The 21,469-nt window shown below is 44.4% G+C and overlaps 25 non-coding genes across 25 annotated transcripts; all 25 read right to left on the bottom strand.

Annotated features, from left to right (window-relative positions):
* Positions 1-97: 97 nt before the first annotated feature.
* On the bottom strand, positions 98-171 carry trnat-ugu (transfer RNA threonine (anticodon UGU)). Its single transcript has one exon. It is a non-coding gene; the product is annotated as a tRNA-Thr (tRNA).
* A 590-nt stretch (positions 172-761) lies between these two features.
* On the bottom strand, positions 762-835 carry trnat-cgu (transfer RNA threonine (anticodon CGU)). Its single transcript has one exon. It is a non-coding gene; the product is annotated as a tRNA-Thr (tRNA).
* Positions 836-1,321: 486 nt separating this feature from the next.
* On the bottom strand, positions 1,322-1,395 carry trnat-agu (transfer RNA threonine (anticodon AGU)). The gene has a single exon. It is a non-coding gene; the product is annotated as a tRNA-Thr (tRNA).
* Positions 1,396-1,742: 347 nt separating this feature from the next.
* trnat-cgu (transfer RNA threonine (anticodon CGU)) lies at positions 1,743-1,816 on the bottom strand. Its single transcript has one exon. It is a non-coding gene; the product is annotated as a tRNA-Thr (tRNA).
* Positions 1,817-2,302: 486 nt separating this feature from the next.
* Positions 2,303-2,376, bottom strand: trnat-agu (transfer RNA threonine (anticodon AGU)). The gene has a single exon. It is a non-coding gene; the product is annotated as a tRNA-Thr (tRNA).
* A 114-nt stretch (positions 2,377-2,490) lies between these two features.
* Positions 2,491-2,580, bottom strand: trnar-ucu (transfer RNA arginine (anticodon UCU)). The gene is given in 2 exon segments: positions 2,491-2,526; positions 2,544-2,580. It is a non-coding gene; the product is annotated as a tRNA-Arg (tRNA).
* Positions 2,581-2,758: 178 nt separating this feature from the next.
* trnat-ugu (transfer RNA threonine (anticodon UGU)) lies at positions 2,759-2,832 on the bottom strand. Its single transcript has one exon. It is a non-coding gene; the product is annotated as a tRNA-Thr (tRNA).
* Positions 2,833-3,422: 590 nt separating this feature from the next.
* Positions 3,423-3,496, bottom strand: trnat-ugu (transfer RNA threonine (anticodon UGU)). Its single transcript has one exon. It is a non-coding gene; the product is annotated as a tRNA-Thr (tRNA).
* Positions 3,497-3,982: 486 nt separating this feature from the next.
* trnat-agu (transfer RNA threonine (anticodon AGU)) lies at positions 3,983-4,056 on the bottom strand. The gene has a single exon. It is a non-coding gene; the product is annotated as a tRNA-Thr (tRNA).
* Positions 4,057-4,438: 382 nt separating this feature from the next.
* On the bottom strand, positions 4,439-4,512 carry trnat-ugu (transfer RNA threonine (anticodon UGU)). Its single transcript has one exon. It is a non-coding gene; the product is annotated as a tRNA-Thr (tRNA).
* A 590-nt stretch (positions 4,513-5,102) lies between these two features.
* trnat-ugu (transfer RNA threonine (anticodon UGU)) lies at positions 5,103-5,176 on the bottom strand. The gene has a single exon. It is a non-coding gene; the product is annotated as a tRNA-Thr (tRNA).
* Positions 5,177-5,662: 486 nt separating this feature from the next.
* trnat-agu (transfer RNA threonine (anticodon AGU)) lies at positions 5,663-5,736 on the bottom strand. The gene has a single exon. It is a non-coding gene; the product is annotated as a tRNA-Thr (tRNA).
* Positions 5,737-5,850: 114 nt separating this feature from the next.
* Positions 5,851-5,940, bottom strand: trnar-ucu (transfer RNA arginine (anticodon UCU)). Its single transcript is given in 2 exon segments — positions 5,851-5,886; positions 5,904-5,940. It is a non-coding gene; the product is annotated as a tRNA-Arg (tRNA).
* Positions 5,941-6,118: 178 nt separating this feature from the next.
* Positions 6,119-6,192, bottom strand: trnat-ugu (transfer RNA threonine (anticodon UGU)). Its single transcript has one exon. It is a non-coding gene; the product is annotated as a tRNA-Thr (tRNA).
* A 590-nt stretch (positions 6,193-6,782) lies between these two features.
* trnat-ugu (transfer RNA threonine (anticodon UGU)) lies at positions 6,783-6,856 on the bottom strand. The gene has a single exon. It is a non-coding gene; the product is annotated as a tRNA-Thr (tRNA).
* A 486-nt stretch (positions 6,857-7,342) lies between these two features.
* Positions 7,343-7,416, bottom strand: trnat-agu (transfer RNA threonine (anticodon AGU)). Its single transcript has one exon. It is a non-coding gene; the product is annotated as a tRNA-Thr (tRNA).
* Positions 7,417-7,530: 114 nt separating this feature from the next.
* Positions 7,531-7,620, bottom strand: trnar-ucu (transfer RNA arginine (anticodon UCU)). The gene is given in 2 exon segments: positions 7,531-7,566; positions 7,584-7,620. It is a non-coding gene; the product is annotated as a tRNA-Arg (tRNA).
* A 178-nt stretch (positions 7,621-7,798) lies between these two features.
* trnat-ugu (transfer RNA threonine (anticodon UGU)) lies at positions 7,799-7,872 on the bottom strand. The gene has a single exon. It is a non-coding gene; the product is annotated as a tRNA-Thr (tRNA).
* Positions 7,873-8,462: 590 nt separating this feature from the next.
* Positions 8,463-8,536, bottom strand: trnat-cgu (transfer RNA threonine (anticodon CGU)). Its single transcript has one exon. It is a non-coding gene; the product is annotated as a tRNA-Thr (tRNA).
* A 480-nt stretch (positions 8,537-9,016) lies between these two features.
* Positions 9,017-9,096, bottom strand: trnat-agu (transfer RNA threonine (anticodon AGU)). Its single transcript has one exon. It is a non-coding gene; the product is annotated as a tRNA-Thr (tRNA).
* Positions 9,097-9,210: 114 nt separating this feature from the next.
* Positions 9,211-9,300, bottom strand: trnar-ucu (transfer RNA arginine (anticodon UCU)). Its single transcript is given in 2 exon segments — positions 9,211-9,246; positions 9,264-9,300. It is a non-coding gene; the product is annotated as a tRNA-Arg (tRNA).
* A 178-nt stretch (positions 9,301-9,478) lies between these two features.
* trnat-ugu (transfer RNA threonine (anticodon UGU)) lies at positions 9,479-9,552 on the bottom strand. Its single transcript has one exon. It is a non-coding gene; the product is annotated as a tRNA-Thr (tRNA).
* A 590-nt stretch (positions 9,553-10,142) lies between these two features.
* Positions 10,143-10,216, bottom strand: trnat-cgu (transfer RNA threonine (anticodon CGU)). Its single transcript has one exon. It is a non-coding gene; the product is annotated as a tRNA-Thr (tRNA).
* Positions 10,217-10,702: 486 nt separating this feature from the next.
* On the bottom strand, positions 10,703-10,776 carry trnat-agu (transfer RNA threonine (anticodon AGU)). Its single transcript has one exon. It is a non-coding gene; the product is annotated as a tRNA-Thr (tRNA).
* Positions 10,777-10,851: 75 nt separating this feature from the next.
* trnat-ugu (transfer RNA threonine (anticodon UGU)) lies at positions 10,852-10,925 on the bottom strand. Its single transcript has one exon. It is a non-coding gene; the product is annotated as a tRNA-Thr (tRNA).
* Positions 10,926-21,469: the final 10,544 nt, after the last annotated feature.

The raw sequence follows: 21,469 nt of genomic DNA, 5'->3' as shown, positions 1-21,469 counted from the left end.
TGGGTGTCTCTGCAATTGGTATGTGGTTGGAAAAGCGGAGTATCTGTAAGGGCTTCCTTTCCCAGAAAGAACCCACATAGCAGAGCCACCTGTTAAAAGGCACCGCTGGGAATCGAACCCAGGATTGCCTGTTTACAAGACAAGCGCTTTGACCAGCTAAGCCACGACGCCCTGCTAAATTGTTGACTTGGGTCAGAATTGTTCGGCAGCAGCTGAGGGGTGGTTGGCAAATGAAATCGCATGTTGCTCTGACGCTCCTCTTTACCGCATGATTGCGCAAAGCAAAACCATACAACCCAAGGTGGTGTTTGATTACCAGCAAAGACAGTGCTGGGATTTGAATTCAGTATGTCCTATTTACTACACAAGCTTTAAGCAACTAAGCCACGGCGCCAACCTGAACACACTCTCTCAGGGAGGGGCACTTAGAGGATTAAAGCATCCAGATTATAGGCCAACGGCCAGGCTCTGCACAGCCTAAAAGAGTGTTTTTGACAACTGATTCGGGGGTGGCCAGCTAGCCTCTGGGTTTGTTGGCCAAGTGCCATTAATTAACCTTTGAATGGCCTCATCTGGCAGTCTAGAAGTCCAATTTGCTGTCTATCGTACCACAGAGCCTGTCAGCAAGTGTTGACCTGTGCAAAAGATCGTCAGCATTATCGGGATCTGGTTTGGAAATGCAATCGCCTGCTGCCTTTGCTATCCCTGTTTGCAGTCCGATCTCAGAAAAGCACGCGCTTGAGGCACACAGGGGACGCTAAAGGCACCGCTGGGATTTGAACCCAGGATCTCCTGTTTACGAGACAGACGCTTTAACCAACTAAGCCACGGCGCCAAGCCTAGCCCTACAGCTCTGGGAGGGTGACCTGGTTGATCAAAACATCCAGCGGTGAGGACAAAGGTCCACGTGCTGGTCAGCTTATGAGATTTTTCACAACTTTCTGTTGCCAGAGGGCATAAGCGTGCAATTTAATGATAAACAAAAGGCAAGAAGTCACCAATCTGTTTTGACTCGAACCCACAAACTTTATATGTCCTCACACCGGAGACTAAAAGCCCAATGCGCTACACTCTGCCCCACGTGCAGTAGCTCCTTCCAGGCTTGCAGCAGTCCTAAACCAAGGATCACCTGTTTGCAAGGCAAGCTCTTTGACCAGCTGAGCCATGCTGCATCGCTGAGATGACTCTGGCCAGCATTGTTCGGCAGCATCTGAGGGGTGGTTCGCAAATTAAATTGCATGCTGCTCTGGCACTCCTCTGCACCCACTTTTTTACGGAGAGCAAAACCTCACAGCCCAAGGCGTCACTTGATCACCAGCATAGGTACCGCTGGGATTCGAACCCAGGATCTCCTGTTTACTAGACAGGCGCTTTAACCAACTAAGCCACGGCGCCAACTTGCACGTAGCTTCCAAGAAAGTGAGATTTCGAGTTTTATAAGTCTGGAGGGGTGGCCAGAGAGCGTATGTGTTTGTTGGCCAAGCGCCATTAACAGAAAGCCAAAAGCAACGACTCTGGTGGGACTCGAACCCACAACCTTTGAATGGCCTCATCTGGCAGTCTAGAAGTCCAATTTGCTGTCTATCGTACCACAGAGCCTGTCAGCAAGTGTTGACCTGTGCAAAAGATCGTCAGCATTATCGGGATCTGGTTTGGAAATGCAATCGCCTGCTGCCTTTGCTATCCCTGTTTGCAGTCCGATCTCAGAAAAGCACGCGCTTGAGGCACACAGGGGACGCTAAAGGCACCGCTGGGATTTGAACCCAGGATCTCCTGTTTACGAGACAGACGCTTTAACCAACTAAGCCACGGCGCCAAGCCTAGCCCTACAGCTCTGGGAGGGTGACCTGGTTGATCAAAACATCCAGCGGTGAGGACAAAGGTCCACGTGCTGGTCAGCTTATGAGATTTTTCACAACTTTCTGTTGCCAGAGGGCATAAGCGTGCAATTTAATGATAAACAAAAGGCAAGAAGTCACCAATCTGTTTTGACTCGAACCCACAAACTTTATATGTCCTCACACCGGAGACTAAAAGCCCAATGCGCTACACTCTGCCCTACGTGCAGTAGCTCCTTCCAGGCTTGCAGCAGTCCTAAACCAAGGATCACCTGTTTGCAAGGCAAGCTCTTTGACCAGCTGAGCCATGCTGCATCGCTGAGATGACTCTGGCCAGCATTGTTCGGCAGCATCTGAGGGGTGGTTCGCAAATTAAATTGCATGCTGCTCTGGCACTCCTCTGCACCCCCTTTTTTACGGAGAGCAAAACCTCACAGCCCAAGGCGTCACTTGATCACCAGCATAGGTACCGCTGGGATTCGAACCCAGGATCTCCTGTTTACTAGACAGGCGCTTTAACCAACTAAGCCACGGCGCCAACTTGCACGTAGCTTCCAAGAAAGTGAGATTTCGAGTTTTATAAGTCTGGAGGGGTGGCCAGAGAGCGTATGTGTTTGTTGGCCAAGCGCCATTAACAGAAAGCCAAAAGCAACGACTCTGGTGGGACTCGAACCCACAACCTTTGAATGGCCTCATCTGGCAGTCTAGAAGTCCAATGCGCTATCCATTGTGCCACAGAGCCATGTGAGGAGCTTGTTTTCCTGGCTGTGCCAGTGCGTTGAATTGAGTTCAGGCATTTTGGGAGCGGGAAGGACAAGATATGTGGGTGTCTCTGCAATTGGTATGTGGTTGGAAAAGCGGAGTATCTGTAAGGGCTTCCTTTCCCAGAAAGAACCCACATAGCAGAGCCACCTGTTAAAAGGCACCGCTGGGAATCGAACCCAGGATTGCCTGTTTACAAGACAAGCGCTTTGACCAGCTAAGCCACGACGCCCTGCTGCATTGTTGACTTGGGTCAGAATTGTTCGGCAGCAGCTGAGGGGTGGTTGGCAAATGAAATCGCATGTTGCTCTGACGCTCCTCTTTACCGCATGATTGCGCAAAGCAAAACCATACAACCCAAGGTGGTGTTTGATTACCAGCAAAGACAGTGCTGGGATTTGAATTCAGTATGTCCTATTTACTACACAAGCTTTAAGCAACTAAGCCACGGCGCCAACCTGAACACACTCTCTCAGGGAGGGGCACTTAGAGGATTAAAGCATCCAGATAAGAGGCCAACGGCCAGGCTCTGCACAGCCTAAAAGAGTGTTTTTGACAACTGATTCGGGGGTGGCCAGCTAGCCTCTGGGTTTGTTGGCCAAGTGCCATTAATTAACCTTTGAATGGCCTCATCTGGCAGTCTAGAAGTCCAATTTGCTGTCTATCGTACCACAGAGCCTGTCAGCAAGTGTTGACCTGTGCAAAAGATCGTCAGCATTATCGGGATCTGGTTTGGAAATGCAATCGCCTGCTGCCTTTGCTATCCCTGTTTGCAGTCCGATCTCAGAAAAGCACGCGCTTGAGGCACACAGGGGACGCTAAAGGCACCGCTGGGATTTGAACCCAGGATCTCCTGTTTACAAGACAGACGCTTTAACCAACTAAGCCACGGCGCCAAGCCTAGCCCTACAGCTCTGGGAGGGTGACCTGGTTGATCAAAACATCCAGCGGTGAGGACAAAGGTCCACGTGCTGGTCAGCTTATGAGATTTTTCACAACTTTCTGTTGCCAGAGGGCATAAGCGTGCAATTTAATGATAAACAAAAGGCAAGAAGTCACCAATCTGTTTTGACTCGAACCCACAAACTTTATATGTCCTCACATCGGAGACTAAAAGCCCAATGCGCTACACTCTGCCCCACGTGCAGTAGCTCCTTCCAGGCTTGCAGCAGTCCTAAACCAAGGATCACCTGTTTGCAAGGCAAGCTCTTTGACCAGCTGAGCCATGCTGCATCGCTGAGATGACTCTGGCCAGCATTGTTCGGCAGCATCTGAGGGGTGGTTCGCAAATTAAATTGCATGCTGCTCTGGCACTCCTCTGCACCCCCTTTTTTACGGAGAGCAAAACCTCACAGCCCAAGGCGTCACTTGATCACCAGCATAGGCACCGCTGGGATTCGAACCCAGGATCTCCTGTTTACTAGACAGGCGCTTTAACCAAATAAGCCACGGCGCCAACTTGCACGTAGCTTCCAAGAAAGTGAGATTTCGAGTTTTATAAGTCTGGAGGGGTGGCCAGAGAGCGTATGTGTTTGTTGGCCAAGCGCCATTAACAGAAAGCCAAAAGCAACGACTCTGGTGGGACTCGAACCCAAAACCTTTGAATGGCCTCATCTGGCAGTCTAGAAGTCCAATGCGCTATCCATTGTGCCACAGAGCCATGTGAGGAGCTTTTTTTCCTGGCTGTGCCAGTGCGTTGAATTGAGTTCAGGCATTTTGGGAGCGGGAAGGACAAGATATGTGGGTGTCTCTGCAATTGGTATGTGGTTGGAAAAGCGGAGTATCTGTAAGGGCTTCCTTTCCCAGAAAGAACCCACATAGCAGAGCCACCTGTTAAAAGGCACCGCTGGGAATCGAACCCAGGATCGCCTGTTTACAAGACAAGCGCTTTGACCAGCTAAGCCACGGCGCCCTGCTGCATTGTTGACTTGGGTCAGAATTGTTCGGCAGCAGCTGAGGGGTGGTTGGCAAATGAAATCGCATGTTGCTCTGACGCTCCTCTTTACCGCATGATTGCGCAAAGCAAAACCATACAACCCAAGGTGGTGTTTGATTACCAGCAAAGACAGTGCTGGGATTTGAATTCAGTATGTCCTATTTACTACACAAGCTTTAAGCAACTAAGCCACGGCGCCAACCTGAACACACTCTCTCAGGGAGGGGCACTTAGAGGATTAAAGCATCCAGATAAGAGGCCAACGGCCAGGCTCTGCACAGCCTAAAAGAGTGTTTTTGACAACTGATTCGGGGGTGGCCAGCTAGCCTCTGGGTTTGTTGGCCAAGTGCCATTAATTAACCTTTGAATGGCCTCATCTGGCAGTCTAGAAGTCCAATTTGCTGTCTATCGTACCACAGAGCCTGTCAGCAAGTGTTGACCTGTGCAAAAGATCGTCAGCATTATCAGGATCTGGTTTGGAAATGCAATCGCCTGCTGCCTTTGCTATCCCTGTTTGCAGTCCGATCTCAGAAAAGCACGCGCTTGAGGCACACAGGGGACGCTAAAGGCACCGCTGGGATTTGAACCCAGGATCTCCTGTTTACAAGACAGACGCTTTAACCAACTAAGCCACGGCGCCAAGCCTAGCCCTACAGCTCTGGGAGGGTGACCTAGTTGATCAAAACATCCAGCGGTGAGGACAAAGGTCCACGTGCTGGTCAGCTTATGAGATTTTTCACAACTTTCTGTTGCCAGAGGGCATAAGCGTGCAATTTAATGATAAACAAAAGGCAAGAAGTCACTAATCTGTTTTGACTCGAACCCACAAACTTTATATGTCCTCACACCAGAGACTAAAAGCCCAATGCGCTACACTCTGCCCCACGTGCAGTAGCTCCTTCCAGGCTTGCAGCAGTCCTAAACCAAGGATCACCTGTTTGCAAGGCAAGCTCTTTGACCAGCTGAGCCATGCTGCATCGCTGAGATGACTCTGGCCAGCATTGTTCGGCAGCATCTGAGGGGTGGTTCGCAAATTAAATTGCATGCTGCTCTGGCACTCCTATGCACCCACTTTTTTACGGAGAGCAAAACCTCACAGCCCAAGGCGTCACTTGATCACCAGCATAGGCACCGCTGGGATTCGAACCCAGGATCTCCTGTTTACTAGACAGGCGCTTTAACCAACTAAGCCACGGCGCCAACTTGCACGTATCTTCCAAGAAAGTGAGATTTTGAGTTTTATAAGTCTGGAGGGGTGGCCAGAGAGCGTATGTGTTTGTTGGCCAAGCGCCATTAACAGAAAGCCAAAAGCAACGACTCTGGTGGGACTCGAACCCACAACCTTTGAATGGCCTCATCTGGCAGTCTAGAAGTCCAATGAGCTATCCATTGCGCCACAGAGCCATGTGAGGAGCTTTTTTTCCTGGCTGTGCCAGTGCGTTGAATTGAGTTCAGGCATTTTGGGAGCGGGAAGGACAAGATATGTGGGTGTCTCTGCAATTGGTATGTGGTTGGAAAAGCGCAGTATCTGTAAGGGCTTCCTTTCCCAGAAAGAACCCACATAGCAGAGCCACCTGTTAAAAGGCACCGCTGGGAATCGAACCCAGGATCGCCTGTTTACAAGACAAGCACTTTGACCAGCTAAGCCACGGCGCCCTGCTGCGTTGTTGACTTGGGTCAGAATTGTTCGGCAGCAGCTGAGGGGTGGTTGGCAAATGAAATCGCATGTTGCTCTGACGCTCCTCTTTACCGCATGATTGCGCAAAGCAAAACCATACAACCCAAGGTGGTGTTTGATTACCAGCAAAGACAGTGCTGGGATTTGAATTCAGTATGTCCTATTTACTACACAAGCTTTAAGCAACTAAGCCACGGCGCCAACCTGAACACACTCTCTCAGGGAGGGGCACTTAGAGGATTAAAGCATCCAGATAAGAGGCCAACGGCCAGGCTCTGCACAGCCTAAAAGAGTGTTTTTGACAACTGATTCGGGGGTGGCCAGCTAGCCTCTGGGTTTGTTGGCCAAGTGCCATTAATTAACCTTTGAATGGCCTCATCTGGCAGTCTAGAAGTCCAATTTGCTGTCTATCGTACCACAGAGCCTGTCAGCAAGTGTTGACCTGTGCAAAAGATCGTCAGCATTATCGGGATCTGGTTTGGAAATGCAATCGCCTGCTGCCTTTGCTATCCCTGTTTGCAGTCCGATCTCAGAAAAGCACGCGCTTGAGGCACACAGGGGACGCTAAAGGCACCGCTGGGATTTGAACCCAGGATCTCCTGTTTACAAGACAGACGCTTTAACCAACTAAGCCACGGCGCCAAGCCTAGCCCTACAGCTCTGGGAGGGTGACCTGGTTGATCAAAACATCCAGCGGTGAGGACAAAGGTCCACGTGCTGGTCAGCTTATGAGATTTTTCACAACTTTCTGTTGCCAGAGGGCATAAGTGTGCAATTTAATGATAAACAAAAGGCAAGAAGTCACTAATCTGTTTTGACTCGAACCCACAAACTTTATATGTCCTCACACCAGAGACTAAAAGCCCAATGCGCTACACTCTGCCCCACGTGCAGTAGCTCCTTCCAGGCTTGCAGCAGTCCTAAACCAAGGATCACCTGTTTGCAAGGCAAGCTCTTTGACCAGCTGAGCCATGCTGCATCGCTGAGATGACTCTGGCCAGCATTGTTCGGCAGCATCTGAGGGGTGGTTCGCAAATTAAATTGCATGCTGCTCTGGCACTCCTATGCACCCACTTTTTTACGGAGAGCAAAACCTCACAGCCCAAGGCGTCACTTGATCACCAGCATAGGCACCGCTGGGATTCGAACCCAGGATCTCCTGTTTACTAGACAGGCGCTTTAACCAACTAAGCCACGGCGCCAACTTGCACGTATCTTCCAAGAAAGTGAGATTTTGAGTTTTATAAGTCTGGAGGGGTGGCCAGAGAGCGTATGTGTTTGTTGGCCAAGCGCCATTAACAGAAAGCCAAAAGCAACGACTCTGGTGGGACTCGAACCCACAACCTTTGAATGGCCTCATCTGGCAGTCTAGAAGTCCAATGAGCTATCCATTGCGCCACAGAGCCATGTGAGGAGCTTTTTTTCCTGGCTGTGCCAGTGCGTTGAATTGAGTTCAGGCATTTTGGGAGCGGGAAGGACAGGATATGTGGGTGTCTCTGCAATTGGTATGTGGTTGGAAAAGCGCAGTATCTGTAAGGGCTTCCTTTCCCAGAAAGAACCCACATAGCAGAGCCACCTGTTAAAAGGCACCGCTGGGAATCGAACCCAGGATCGCCTGTTTACAAGACAAGCGCTTTGACCAGCTAAGCCACGGCGCCCTGCTGCGTTGTTGACTTGGGTCAGAATTGTTCGGCAGCAGCTGAGGGGTGGTTGGCAAATGAAATCGCATGTTGCTCTGACGCTCCTCTTTACCGCATGATTGCGCAAAGCAAAACCATACAACCCAAGGTGGTGTTTGATTACCAGCAAAGACAGTGCTGGGATTTGAATTCAGTATGTCCTATTTACTACACAAGCTTTAAGCAACTAAGCCACGGCGCCAACCTGAACACACTCTCTCAGGGAGGGGCACTTAGAGGATTAAAGCATCCAGATAAGAGGCCAACGGCCAGGCTCTGCACAGCCTAAAAGAGTGTTTTTGACAACTGATTCGGGGGTGGCCAGCTAGCCTCTGGGTTTGTTGGCCAAGTGCCATTAATTAACCTTTGAATGGCCTCATCTGGCAGTCTAGAAGTCCAATTTGCTGTCTATCGTACCACAGAGCCTGTCAGCAAGTGTTGACCTGTGCAAAAGATCGTCAGCATTATCGGGATCTGGTTTGGAAATGCAATCGCCTGCTGCCTTTGCTATCCCTGTTTGCAGTCCGATCTCAGAAAAGCACGCGCTTGAGGCACACAGGGGACGCTAAAGGCACCGCTGGGATTTGAACCCAGGATCTCCTGTTTACGAGACAGACGCTTTAACCAACTAAGCCACGGCGCCAAGCCTAGCCCTACAGCTCTGGGAGGGTGACCTGGTTGATCAAAACATCCAGCGGTGAGGACAAAGGTCCACGTGCTGGTCAGCTTATGAGATTTTTCACAACTTTCTGTTGCCAGAGGGCATAAGCGTGCAATTTAATGATAAACAAAAGGCAAGAAGTCACCAATCTGTTTTGACTCGAACCCACAAACTTTATATGTCCTCACACCGGAGACTAAAAGCCCAATGCGCTACACTCTGCCCTACGTGCAGTAGCTCCTTCCAGGCTTGCAGCAGTCCTAAACCAAGGATCACCTGTTTGCAAGGCAAGCTCTTTGACCAGCTGAGCCATGCTGCATCGCTGAGATGACTCTGGCCAGCATTGTTCGGCAGCATCTGAGGGGTGGTTCGCAAATTAAATTGCATGCTGCTCTGGCACTCCTCTTCACCCCCTTTTTTACGGAGAGCAAAACCTCACAGCCCAAGGCGTCACTTGATCACCAGCATATGTACCGCTGGGATTCGAACCCAGGATCTCCTGTTTACTAGACAGGCGCTTTAACCAACTAAGCCACGGTGCCAACTTGCACGTAGCTTCCAAGAAAGTGAGATTTCGAGTTTTATAAGTCTGGAGGGGTGGCCAGAGAGCGTATGTGTTTGTTGGCCAAGCGCCATTAACAGAAAGCCAAAAGCAACGACTCTGGTGGGACTCGAACCCACAACCTTTGAATGGCCTCATCTGGCAGTCTAGAAGTCCAATGCGCTATCCATTGCGCCACAGAGCCATGTGAGGAGCTTTTTTTCCTGGCTGTGCCAGTACGTTGAATTGAGTTCAGGCATTTTGGGAGCGGGAAGGACAAGATATGTGGGTGTCTCTGCAATTGGTATGTGGTTGGAAAAGCGGAGTATCTGTAAGGGCTTCCTTTCCCAGAAAGAACCCACATAGCAGAGCCACCTGTTAAAAGGCACCGCTGGGAATCGAACCCAGGATCGCCTGTTTACAAGACAAGCGCTTTGACCAGCTAAGCCACGGCGCCCTGCTGCATTGTTGACTTGGGTCAGAATTGTTCGGCAGCAGCTGAGGGGTGGTTGGCAAATGAAATCACATGTTGCTCTGACGCTCCTCTTTACCGCATGATTGCGCAAAGCAAAACCATACAACCCAAGGTGGTGTTTGATTACCAGCAAAGACAGTGCTGGGATTTGAATTCAGTATGTCCTATTTACTACACAAGCTTTAAGCAACTAAGCCACGGCGCCAACCTGAACACACTCTCTCAGGGAGGGGCACTTAGAGGATTAAAGCATCCAGATAAGAGGCCAACGGCCAGGCTCTGCACAGCCTAAAAGAGTGTTTTTGACAACTGATTCGGGGGTGGCCAGCTAGCCTCTGGGTTTGTTGGCCAAGAGCCATTAATTAACCTTTGAATGGCCTCATCTGGCAGTCTAGAAGTCCAATTTGCTGTCTATCGTACCACAGAGCCTGTCAGCAAGTGTTGACCTGTGCAAAAGATCATCAGCATTATCAGGATCTGGTTTGGAAATGCAATCGCCTGCTGCCTTTGCTATCCCTGTTTGCAGTCCGATCTCAGAAAAGCACGCGCTTGAGGCACACAGGGGACGCTAAAGGCACCGCTGGGATTTGAACCCAGGATCTCCTGTTTACGAGACAGACGCTTTAACCAACTAAGCCACGGCGCCAAGCCTAGCCCTACAGCTCTGGGAGGGTGACCTAGTTGATCAAAACATCCAGCGGTGAGGACAAAGGTCCACGTGCTGGTCAGCTTATGAGACTTTTCACAACTTTCTGTTGCCAGAGGGCATAAGCGTGCAATTTAATGATAAACAAAAGGCAAGAAGTCACCAATCTGTTTTGACTCGAACCCACAAACTTTATATGTCCTCACACCGGAGACTAAAAGCCCAATCCGCTACACTCTGCCCCACGTGCAGTAGCTCCTTCCAGGCTTGCAGCAGTCCTAAACCAAGGATCACCTGTTTGCAAGGCAAGCTCTTTGACCAGCTGAGCCATGCTGCATCGCTGAGATGACTCTGGCCAGCATTGTTCGGCAGCATCTGAGGGGTGGTTCGCAAATTAAATTGCATGCTGCTCTGGCACTCCTCTGCACCCCCTTTTTTACGGAGAGCAAAACCTCACAGCCCAAGGCGTCACTTGATCACCAGCATAGGCACCGCTGGGATTCGAACCCAGGATCTCCTGTTTACTAGACAGGCGCTTTAACCAACTAAGCCACGGCGCCAACTTGCACGTAGCTTCCAAGAAAGTGAGATTTCGTTTCCCAGAAAGAACCCACATAGCAGAGCCACCTGTTAAAAGGCACCGCTGGGAATCGATTCCAGGATCGCCTGTTTACAAGACAAGCGCTTTGACCAGCTAAGCCACGGCGCCCTGCTGCATTGTTGACTTGGGTCAGAATTGTTCGGCAGCAGCTGAGGGGTGGTTGGCAAATGAAATCGCATGTTGCTCTGACGCTCCTCTTTACCGCATGATTGCGCAAAGCAAAACCATTCAACCCAAGGTGGTGTTTGATAACCAGCAAAAACAGTGCTGGGATTTGAATTCAGTATGTCCTATTTACTAAACAAGCTTTAAGCAACTAAGCCACGGTGCCAACCTGAACACACTCTCTCAGGGAGGGCACTTAGAGGATTAAAGCATCCAGATAAGAGGCCAACGGCCAGGCTCTGCACAGCCTAAAAGAGTGTTTTTGACAACTGATTCGGGGGTGGCCAGCTAGCCTCTGGGTTTGTTGGCCAAGTGCCATTAATTAACCTTTGAATGGCCTCATCTGGCCGTCTAGAAGTCCAGTTTGCTATCTATTGTACCACAGAGCCTGTCAGCAAGTGTTGACCTGTTCAAAAGAGCGTCAGCATTATCAGGATCTGGTTTGGAAATGCAATCGCCTGCTGCCTTTGCTATCCCTGTTTGCAGTCCGATCTCAGAAAAGCACGCGCTTGAGGCACACAGGGGGCGCTAAAGGCACCGCTGGAATTTGAACCCAGGATCTCCTGTATGAGATTTTTCACAACTTTCTGTTGCCCGAGGGCATAAGCATGCAATTCAGTGATAAATGAAAGGCCAGATGTCACAAATCTGTTTTGACTCAAACCCACAAACTTTATATGGCTTCACACCACAGACTAATAGTATTTTGAACTGTCAATAGCAAATACTTAAATTTATAAGAACATATTCTTACAGTAGCTGATTCAGAATAAACACCAGATTGTCATAGCAAAGTCAGGATTGACCCATTTAAAAAAATAGCCTTTGCACAGCCAGACTTGTAGGCTACTCTCCTAGGATCACAAAATTGTTGTTCATAATATGCATCACACAATTTTTTTTTTAATATCTAGGTTGTGCTGTTCTGTTGTAAATAAATCTTAACCAATGATTCATCATTGCATCTAATTCTGGAAGGCCAAATAGAGTGCTTTTGCTTTCACACAGAAACACACAGCATCTCCTTGACATGACTTCTTCCTGAAACCACACCCAGAGCCGGATTAACGCAAAGGCAAACTAGGCACGTGTCTAGGGCCCGATTGGCGGGATGGGGCCCAGACAGAGGGACAAAAAAAAAATTAATAATAATAATAAAAAATAAAATAAAATGTACAAATGTCCTATCTACATTTTATATCAATATTTATTAAGTAACTAAAAATAGTTATGATGTTTATCTTAACCATAGACTGTTACATTACGTCACATTAACGCCAGCCCATGACTGTATTTATAAAGAGGCGCCAGCCAGTTATGTCCGAGGAGACATCAGCGGCGGTCAGAGTGGGACAACAAAGCTAGCAGGCAGGTGTGTTTTGAGTAGGCTAACATTCGAGATGCTTTCGGGTGCGGCGAAACATAAAAAGAAAAAAAATGAAGAGAAACAAAAGAAGAGACAGTGGGGGGCTTTACAGAAGTTTCTGTTGGGCAGCCGTCCTACAGCTGTGAACCTGCTCGAGTCAGCAGAGCCAGAGGCCGAGCCAGGCCCGGAGACACGGCCCGAAAACGCGGTGGAAGATGCAATGCAATGCATTGTTCATAGAGCTCATTAATTGTAGCGGTGCCGGTAACGCGAAAATAATGCACATCAAAATAATGCACAAGTGCGAATCTCTCTGTTCGCACGCAGATTTCCTTTTTTTCTGTCACAAAACTAGACGTGCTTGCTCAGATACACTTCTGCTATCGCCCGGAGAGAGTTCGCACACTTAAAACATGTCTCCTCTCACTCAAACTGCGTCCTGTGCACTCACAACTCTATCTACGCTGATGTGCTAGATATTAATTATTTTCAAACGTTTTTATTTCTAGCTTTTTACCACGTGCAGTGTGAACGCTCTGATCCGTTAAAATGGGTTCGGAAAAAAGGCGCATCACAGACAATGTGAACCTGGAGTTAGGCATATGCCCAGTCTGTTCTGTTTTGTTGCATTCTGATTGGTTCTGATTTTATGACTATTTCTATTAATAGCACAGCCCTAGAATGAACTGGCAACGAACAGAAAATAACTCTGGCTGCACCTATCAGCAAACTGGGAAAACCAGATCCAGGCAGAGCTCGGCAGCGTGTAGATAGTCAGCAGAGCAAGTGGTCAGGAGGAAACATGTTAACAGTTTGTATTAGTTGTTCTGTAGCATATGCAGGAAAAATATAAATTGGTGGTTTATTCTTAAACCAATCAGCCAGCTCGAATAGTTGAAGCAAAGTTACAGTTTTATATTTATTTTTTATTTTATTTTATATATTAAATGATGTTATTATGTTATGACTTAGACATTTTTATATATGTTAACAATATTATAATTGACGCCCCCCCCCCCCCCAATACCACCGCAACCCACAGGTTGAAAACCACTGTTGTAAGCTATTTTGCAGAAAATCTTAATTGAATGTGTTGATTAAATGTAAACAGAGCAAATAAGATAATCTTTATCTATTAAGATAAAGTTTATCTTATTTGCTCTGTTTACATAGTTTACTGACACATATTGGTTATTTACTGGTACTACTGCCTTAACAATGACACTCCCAATGGATGAGTGAATGTGAAAGTGAAAGTGACATGACATTCAGCCAAGTATGGTGACCCATACTCAGAATTTGTGCTCTGCATTTAACCCATCCGAAGTGCACACACACACACACACACACCCGGAGCAGTGGGCAGCCATTTATGCTGCGGCGCCTATTAGGCCACGACTTCCCTATAATTTAATAGCATTTAATAGAGCCTTGTAATGGCGTATAAATAATGAATATAAAAAAATAGTCTGATAGACTGTTTAATATACAACACAACCAATTTTTAACCAAAGACTAGGCTATGTAAAATGTGAATTAACTTTTATTAGTAACTTTGGTAAGTTTCAGATTTCAATTCATAAATAACATCGATGGAGGGGGGCCCAAAAAAATGCAGCCTGCCTAGTGTAGTCCATTTATTTAATCCGGCTCTGACCACACCTTCTTTCTTTGCATGAACATTTGGGGGGCATTACGCAAATATTTCCACATCTTGACGTAGACATATGGTGGTGTGTTTGAATGAGGCGTTTTAGCATGGTCTAGATCAGCTTTCTCTTTTAGAGTAAATCTTACAGTAAATCTTTTTGTGGGAGACTTTTAGATAGAATAAATCTTTTTGTGGGAGACTTGGAGCTTTGTAATTCTACAGATCTTATACATGTACAAATAGCTATATCATACATCATATGACGCCTTTAAAGGGATTTTTATGCTGCAACAATTAGGGTAAACATAACTGGCAACACTTCCCATGATATCTAACACACTTTTAATTTGTAAGAAAAATTGCTTACATAAGTCACTTATATACTGTCTCCCCCTTATCCCTAGGTTACAGTAATCAGCTGATCCAATCTGTATCAAGACCAGATGGTGGACCTGCACCCAAGAACGACCACAACAGATCCCTGGATGTCAGTGAAGACCATGTCAACTAGATGACAGATCCCCTGTGAAGACCTCATTGATGGCCCCAGCACAGATATGAAGCAAATATCCTCCACGAGAACTGTACAAGCCCTCGGCACAGACCCTTTTTACCAGCTTCACCTGCTGGCATCATGTTCCTTTAAGCAGAAGAAGTTAAATTAAATATTCTGGATGATATCAATCCAAAATCTGTTTTGTGATGCAGCCTGAAATCATCACACCATGTTCAATTGTTTGGCCGGAAAAGAAGGGGTTTCCTGACTGAGCCTTGATATGGTTTGGGTTCTTTGCTACTGTTGCCTTTTGTCTTGCTTAGTTAAAGACACCTAATATTCAGCAATATTATTGACTTGACTGCAGTGACACCACTGGATAAGAACTGAACTGACCTGAATTATGACATCCCTCTTTGCTACATAGTAATGTAAAGAAATAAATAGTGTTCCTGTAGCTCAATTGGTAGAGCATTGCGAAGGTTAGGGGTTCGATTCCCCGGGAAAACATGATAGGTAAAAATTGATTGCCTGAATGCACTGTAAGTTGCTTTGGATAAAAGCATCTGCTAAATGCATAAATTTAATTTAATAATGTTGTTGTTGTTTTAAATAATATACTGTAAATAAAATTATTTTATGTTTTAAAAAGTGTGTTAATGTTTATATTGTAGTGCATTTGTTCATTGTTAACATATTAATATTAAAGTATTTGGTAATTTTATAATTAAAGCCTTTTATTTATTTATTTTTTTCAAATGGTTGTATTTGTGTTTCTGGGCCACATTTGGCCCGGGGACCAAGAAAGTCTCAGCCAGATCTGGCTTAAAGTGTCTGGGCCAGACTTGGGCCACATAAAATAATATGCCACTCTACAGTATTTGGGCCAGATCTGGGCCAAGTCAATAAATAGCCGCATTTCCACTGTTGGGGCAGTGCGAGCCAGGGCTTAAAACGGGCCGGGCGGGGCTAATAGCCTCGGGCCAGTAGCACCGAGGTCAGAGTAGCACAAGGTTTCCACAGTCAGGGCCTGAAGCTCCTCTGCACATCATTTTGCAGCTATTTTGCAGAAAATCTTAATTGAATGTGTTGATTAAATATAAACAGAGCAAATAAGATAATCTTTATCTATTAAGATAAAGTTTATCTTATTTGCTCTGTTTACATAGTTTACTGACACATATTGGTTGTTTACTGGTACTACTGCCTTAACAATGACACTCCCAATGGATGAGTGAATGTGAAAGTGAAAGTGACATGACATTCAGCCAAGTATGGTGACCCATACTCAGAATTTGTGCTCTGCATTTAACCCATCCGAAGTGCACACACACACACACACACCCGGAGCAGTGGGCAGCCATTTATGCTGCGGCGCCTATTAGGCCACGACTTCCCTATAATTTAATAGCATTTAATAGAGCCTTGTAATGGCGTATAAATAATGAATATCAAAAAATGGTCTGATAGACTGTTTAATATACAACACAACCAATTTTTAACCAAAGACTAGGCTATGTAAAATGTGAATTAACTTTTATTAGTAACTTTGGTAAGTTTCAGATTTCAGTTCATAAATAACATCGATGGAGGGGGGCCCAAAAAAATGCAACCTGCCTAGTGTAGTCCATTTATTTAATCCGGCTCTGACCACACCTTCTTTCTTTGCATGAACATTTGGGGGGCATTACGCAAATATTTCCACATCTCGACGTAGACATATGGTGGTGTGTTTGAATGAGGCGTTTTAGCACGGTCTAGATCAGCTTTCTCTTTTAGATAGAGTAAATCTTTTTGTGGGAGACTTTTAGATAGAATAAATCTTTTTGTGGGAGACTTGGAGCTTTGTAATTCTGCAGATCTTATACATGTACAAATAGCTATATCATACATCATATGACGCCTTTAAAGGGATTTTTATGCTGCAACAATTAGGGTAAACATAACTGGCAACACTTCCCATGATATCTAACACACTTTTAATTTGTAAGAAAAATGATATCGATGCTTACATAAGTCACTTATATACTGTCTCCCCCTTATCCCTAGGTTACAGTAATCAGCTGATCCAGTCTGTATCAAGACCAGATGGTGGACCTGCACCCAAGAACGACCACAACAGATCCCTGGATGTCAGTGAAGACCATGTCAACTAGATGACAGATCCCCTGTGAAGACCTCATTGATGGCCCCAGCACAGATACGAAGCAAATATCCTCCACGAGAACTGTACAAGCCCTCGGCACAGACCCTTTTTACCAGCTTCACCTGCTGGCATCATGTTCCTTTAAGCAGAAGAAGTTAAATTAACTATTCTGGATGATATCAATCCAAAATCTGTTTTGTAATGCAGCCTGAAATCATCACACCATGTTCAATTGTTTGGCCGGAAAAGAAGGGGTTTCCTGACTGAGCCTTGATATGGTTTGGGTTCTTTGCTACTGTTGCCTTTTGTCTTGCTTAGTTAAAGACACCTAATATTCAGCAATATTATTGACTTGACTGCAGTGACACCACTGGATAAGAATTGAACTGACCTGAATTATGACATCCCTCTTTGCTACATAGTAATGTAAAGAAATAAATAGTGTTCCTGTAGCTCAATTGGTAGAGCATTGCGAAGGTTAGGGGTCCGATTCCCCGGGAAAACATGATAGGTAAAAATTGATTGCCTGAATGCACTGTAAGTTGCTTTGGATAAAAGCATCTGCTAAATGCATAAATTTAATTTAATAATGTTGTTGTTGTTTTAAATAATATACTGTAAATAAAATTATTTTATGTTTTAAAAAGTGTGTTAATGTTTATATTGTAGTGCATTTTTTCATTGTTAACATATTAATATTAAAGTATTTGGTAATTTTATAATTAAAGCCTTTTATTTATTTATTTTTTTCAAATGGTTGTATTTGTGTTTCTGGGCCACATTTGGCCCGGGGACCAAGAAAGTCTCAGCCAGATCTGGCTTAAAGTGTCTGGGCCAGACTTGGGCCACATAAAATAATATGCCACTCTACAGTATTTGGGGCAGATCTGGGCCAAGTCAATAAATAGCCGCATTTCCACTGTTGGGGCAGTGCGAGCCAGGGCTTAAAACGGGCCTGGCGGGGCTAATAGCCTCGGGCCAGTAGCACCGAGGTCAGAGTAGCACAAGGTTTCCACAGTCAGGGCCTGAAGCTCCTCTGCACATCACTAAAACACGCCCTTTACACGCCTCTCTGGAACAACGTCACTCACGAAACGCCTTCATTTCATTAACAAAGAGAAGTTATCAGAAAATTAAGAAATAAATCACTGGAACATGCGCGATCACACACGAACATGATAAAAGCTGCCATTTGTTTGCATGCTTTGGTGAATATTCAAATTAAAAGGCATCGATGTTTTACTATAGTAGAATAGGTGATACATTGATCGTAAAGAATTAATTTATCAGGACTCAGAATTAATCACACAGAAATACATTTATTTATATTTTATTTATTTATTTATTTTCTAACACTTATGAAAATAGCCTGTTTATTCAGTTGAGTCTGTTTCTATTTATTTGTAGCCAAAGTGGCCTATATGTCACATTTAGAATGAATGATAATATCTCTATTTTTATAAAAGCTCCCGAACATAAAACATTATTATATTTTTATAATAGGCTACGTGGAGCTAAACTCTCAAGACAAGACTTATGACTGATAATATAAGTTACTAAATAATTACACGAATGTGATAGAGAAGAAGCTGGCATCTGATTTCCTCAAACGGTTCATATTTACCATGTTTACTATGGTAATGTTAATGCCCAGCGTGCATCTTTTGCATCGTTTATAAATATTTCTGCCTTGTATGGTGATTGTAATTATTATCGGATCAAGTTATTGCAAACACTCCTGCTGACTGAAATTGAGTTTTGAGCTCGACTTATTTAAAAAAGTGTTTAATGCTGGTGTTATAGAAATGATCCGCAGTGCAGACTCTATATTTTTATAAAAGCTCTCGAACAAAAATCATTATAATATTTTGATGATAGGCTATGCTACGTGGAGCTAAACTCTCGAGAAAAGACGACAGATAAATATGTTAGTAAAAAAAAGTGATAAATAAAAGTATCACATACACACTCAGTGTATGGCTCTTATCTCTTAAGGTTTATTATGAGCAACAGTTAATACATCCGACACATGTGGAAGTCAGTAAACATCTGCGACACACTCCACTCAAGTCGCCTCTTGCATTACGTCATACACCAAAATGCCTTATGGGTAATGTAGTACATCCCAACACATCTCCCCCCAACAGAGATACATTTTAAAGTGCAGAATGCAATCTTCATTTTAACAAAACTATCCCCACATAACTCATTAGTTAATATCAGTTAACTTATGAACCATAGCTAAAGAGAAAGTAATGATTACAATCAAATTAACATTAGCTCTATTTAAGTTTAGCATAATCAACCCAGTAAAACTACACTATGGAAAAAAAAAATTAAAGTAAGTGAATTTTAAATCTACTAAGTGCATACAAAATTTGATAACTATACTCTGTAGACACACACAGATATCAAGAACCAGCATATGACTCTCAACAGTGGTGACAATCAACAAAATGTTGCATGCTGGGTAAAACCTTAGTAAAAACTCCTGTCATGCACTGCAGTATGAAAAATTGTCACCACTGTTGAGGATCGTGTGATAACTGTGTTTGTCTAAAAACCTGAACTGATTGTCTCCTTTTGTGTCTTTCAACATTGAAGCATTGTGATTTTTTTTTTTTTTTACTTCAGTAATAGCTGAGTGTCAGTCTACTATCCAAAGATAAACACAATTTCATGATGTTCAGTCATCATGAGTTATAAGCAGAAAAAGCATAAGATCATCTGTTATTGCAAGGTTTGACTCAGCAATGCATACATGTTTGTTGCGGAAACAATATTGCAATTGTTTTTAATCAAATTGGTTTGAATTAGTAAAAGGGTCAAAACACTACTTAAGGCAAACCTTGACCACAATTATGGTGGCATAGTGTTTTTTTTTTCTTTTACTTTTTTTTTTTAGTTGAACGCTTTGGCTAAATTCAGTTGTACTTCTTGTGTTTCGCTTTACTTCAGTGATGTTGATTGTTAACAGCAGATGTTCATCACTAATGCACAATCATCATTTAATTAGTCACTTAATTATCTCTTTAGCTTTAACCCTTTGAGGACGTGAATATGACTTGAAGACTTGCTTGTGACTTGAAAGTCCCACCTCTGATAGACAGAGCCGTAGATCTCTGACAAGCTACGCCATATCGCGTTCATTATCGAAGGCGATTCATCTGCGATAATGAACGCGATATGGCGTAGCTTGTCAGCGATCTACGGCTCTGTCTATTAAATGCCACTCCAATTATAAGCAGTTGATGGAGATTTTAGCGGTGATCACGGAAGCAGCTTTACTGATTAGATGCGCATGATCATATCATTAGATATATCGCCCAGCCCTAGTGATTGGTTTTCATCAAAGTTATGAAACAATATAAATGGGAATTTGTCATGTAATAAAATTACATAAATCTTAAATTTGGGGTGAAATATTTCTGTGAGTGTAATATAGGTTATCCTAAGAACTTATTGTGTGTGCAGAGTTGTTACTGTTAGCGCTATATTATATAATTAAATTTATATTTAATGTGGTTTTCACCGTAATGGATAACTGTTCCCCCTTTCTACCAGCAGGTGGCAGTATTTAAATGACTGACTGTATGGTGTCTTTGGTAATCAAGATTACTGATACAGATGTATTTATTGTTGTTCATTTTATTTTGTTTTTGATTTTATTTGCCTAGTTATCATCATCATCATTCACCCAGCCCAGAGTTAAACCTGCTTCTGTTTTAACCTGATTATAACACTGCTATCAGCTTCTTATTGCAGCTCAGACAACAAACTCACATCAGACATGTCCTAATCCTAATGTAGGCCATCTGGCCAAAAGAATAATTTACCAGTGTGCTATATACTGTGTGAATCTTTCTTCTCTATACACATTCCAGTTTGTATAACATACACAACTCCGATTTTGTCACGCAAGTGAAGAGAATCCATACAAGTCTTGAAACTTTATATAGCACATACATGCTTTCAAGGGCATTGCATGTACAATCAATGGCTGAAGAACATTTGTTAAGCCCTAAGGTAAGAACATTTTACAAGGTCCTCAAAAGAAAACCCAAAAAACAGAATTACATTACTAAAAACAGGCTGTCCACGCTGATTACATCAGCAATAACTGCAACAAAACGTTTCCAGTAACTTTTGATACATCCTGCTTATTGACTTGGACGAATCTTTGCCTATTCCTCTGTACAGAACAGCTTCAACTCTTGGATGTTGGTGGGTTTCCTCACGAGCTGCTTGCTTCGTCATCCTTCCACAACATTTCAATCATTTTAAGGTCATAACTTTTGACTCTGCCTTTCCAAAACATTCACTTTATTCTTTTTTAAGGTAGGTGGGTATATTTTGTCACAATATAATATATATAATAGTATAAAGTATAAATTGAGTTTGTAACTCCCTTCTGGTACATAGCAGACATTATCAGGCTAATATAGAAGCAATTATAAAAACGGTAAACATAAATAAACTATGATCAGTGGAGCAGTGCTGAGGATGAACTATAGTTTAAGAGTCTGATAGCTTGGGGGGAAAAGTTGTTCTGCAGTTTGTTGGTGCGGCAGCAGAAACTTCTATATCTCTTCCCAGAAGGCAGCAGGATGAACAGGCTGTGGCTGGGTGGGTACTATCCTTTTGGCTCTGGGTACCAGTGATCTTCTGAGCAGGTTTAATCTCCCGCTGCAGAGCCCTCCGGTCCTGGGCCGTGCACATCCCATGACAATTTGTGATGTTTCCAGTCAGGTGATCACCACCATTTGCTGATGTAACGTGTCACACTGATGATGTATAATCCTCAAGGCTCTCCTTGGTGGTGACCTCA

The sequence above is a fragment of the Carassius gibelio genome, chromosome B15 (genome assembly GCF_023724105.1).
Source record: "Carassius gibelio isolate Cgi1373 ecotype wild population from Czech Republic chromosome B15, carGib1.2-hapl.c, whole genome shotgun sequence".
Classification (NCBI taxonomy): domain Eukaryota; kingdom Metazoa; phylum Chordata; class Actinopteri; order Cypriniformes; family Cyprinidae; genus Carassius; species Carassius gibelio.
The sequence above is the reverse complement of the archived record's forward strand: the minus strand, read 5'-3'. Positions and strand labels throughout refer to the sequence as shown.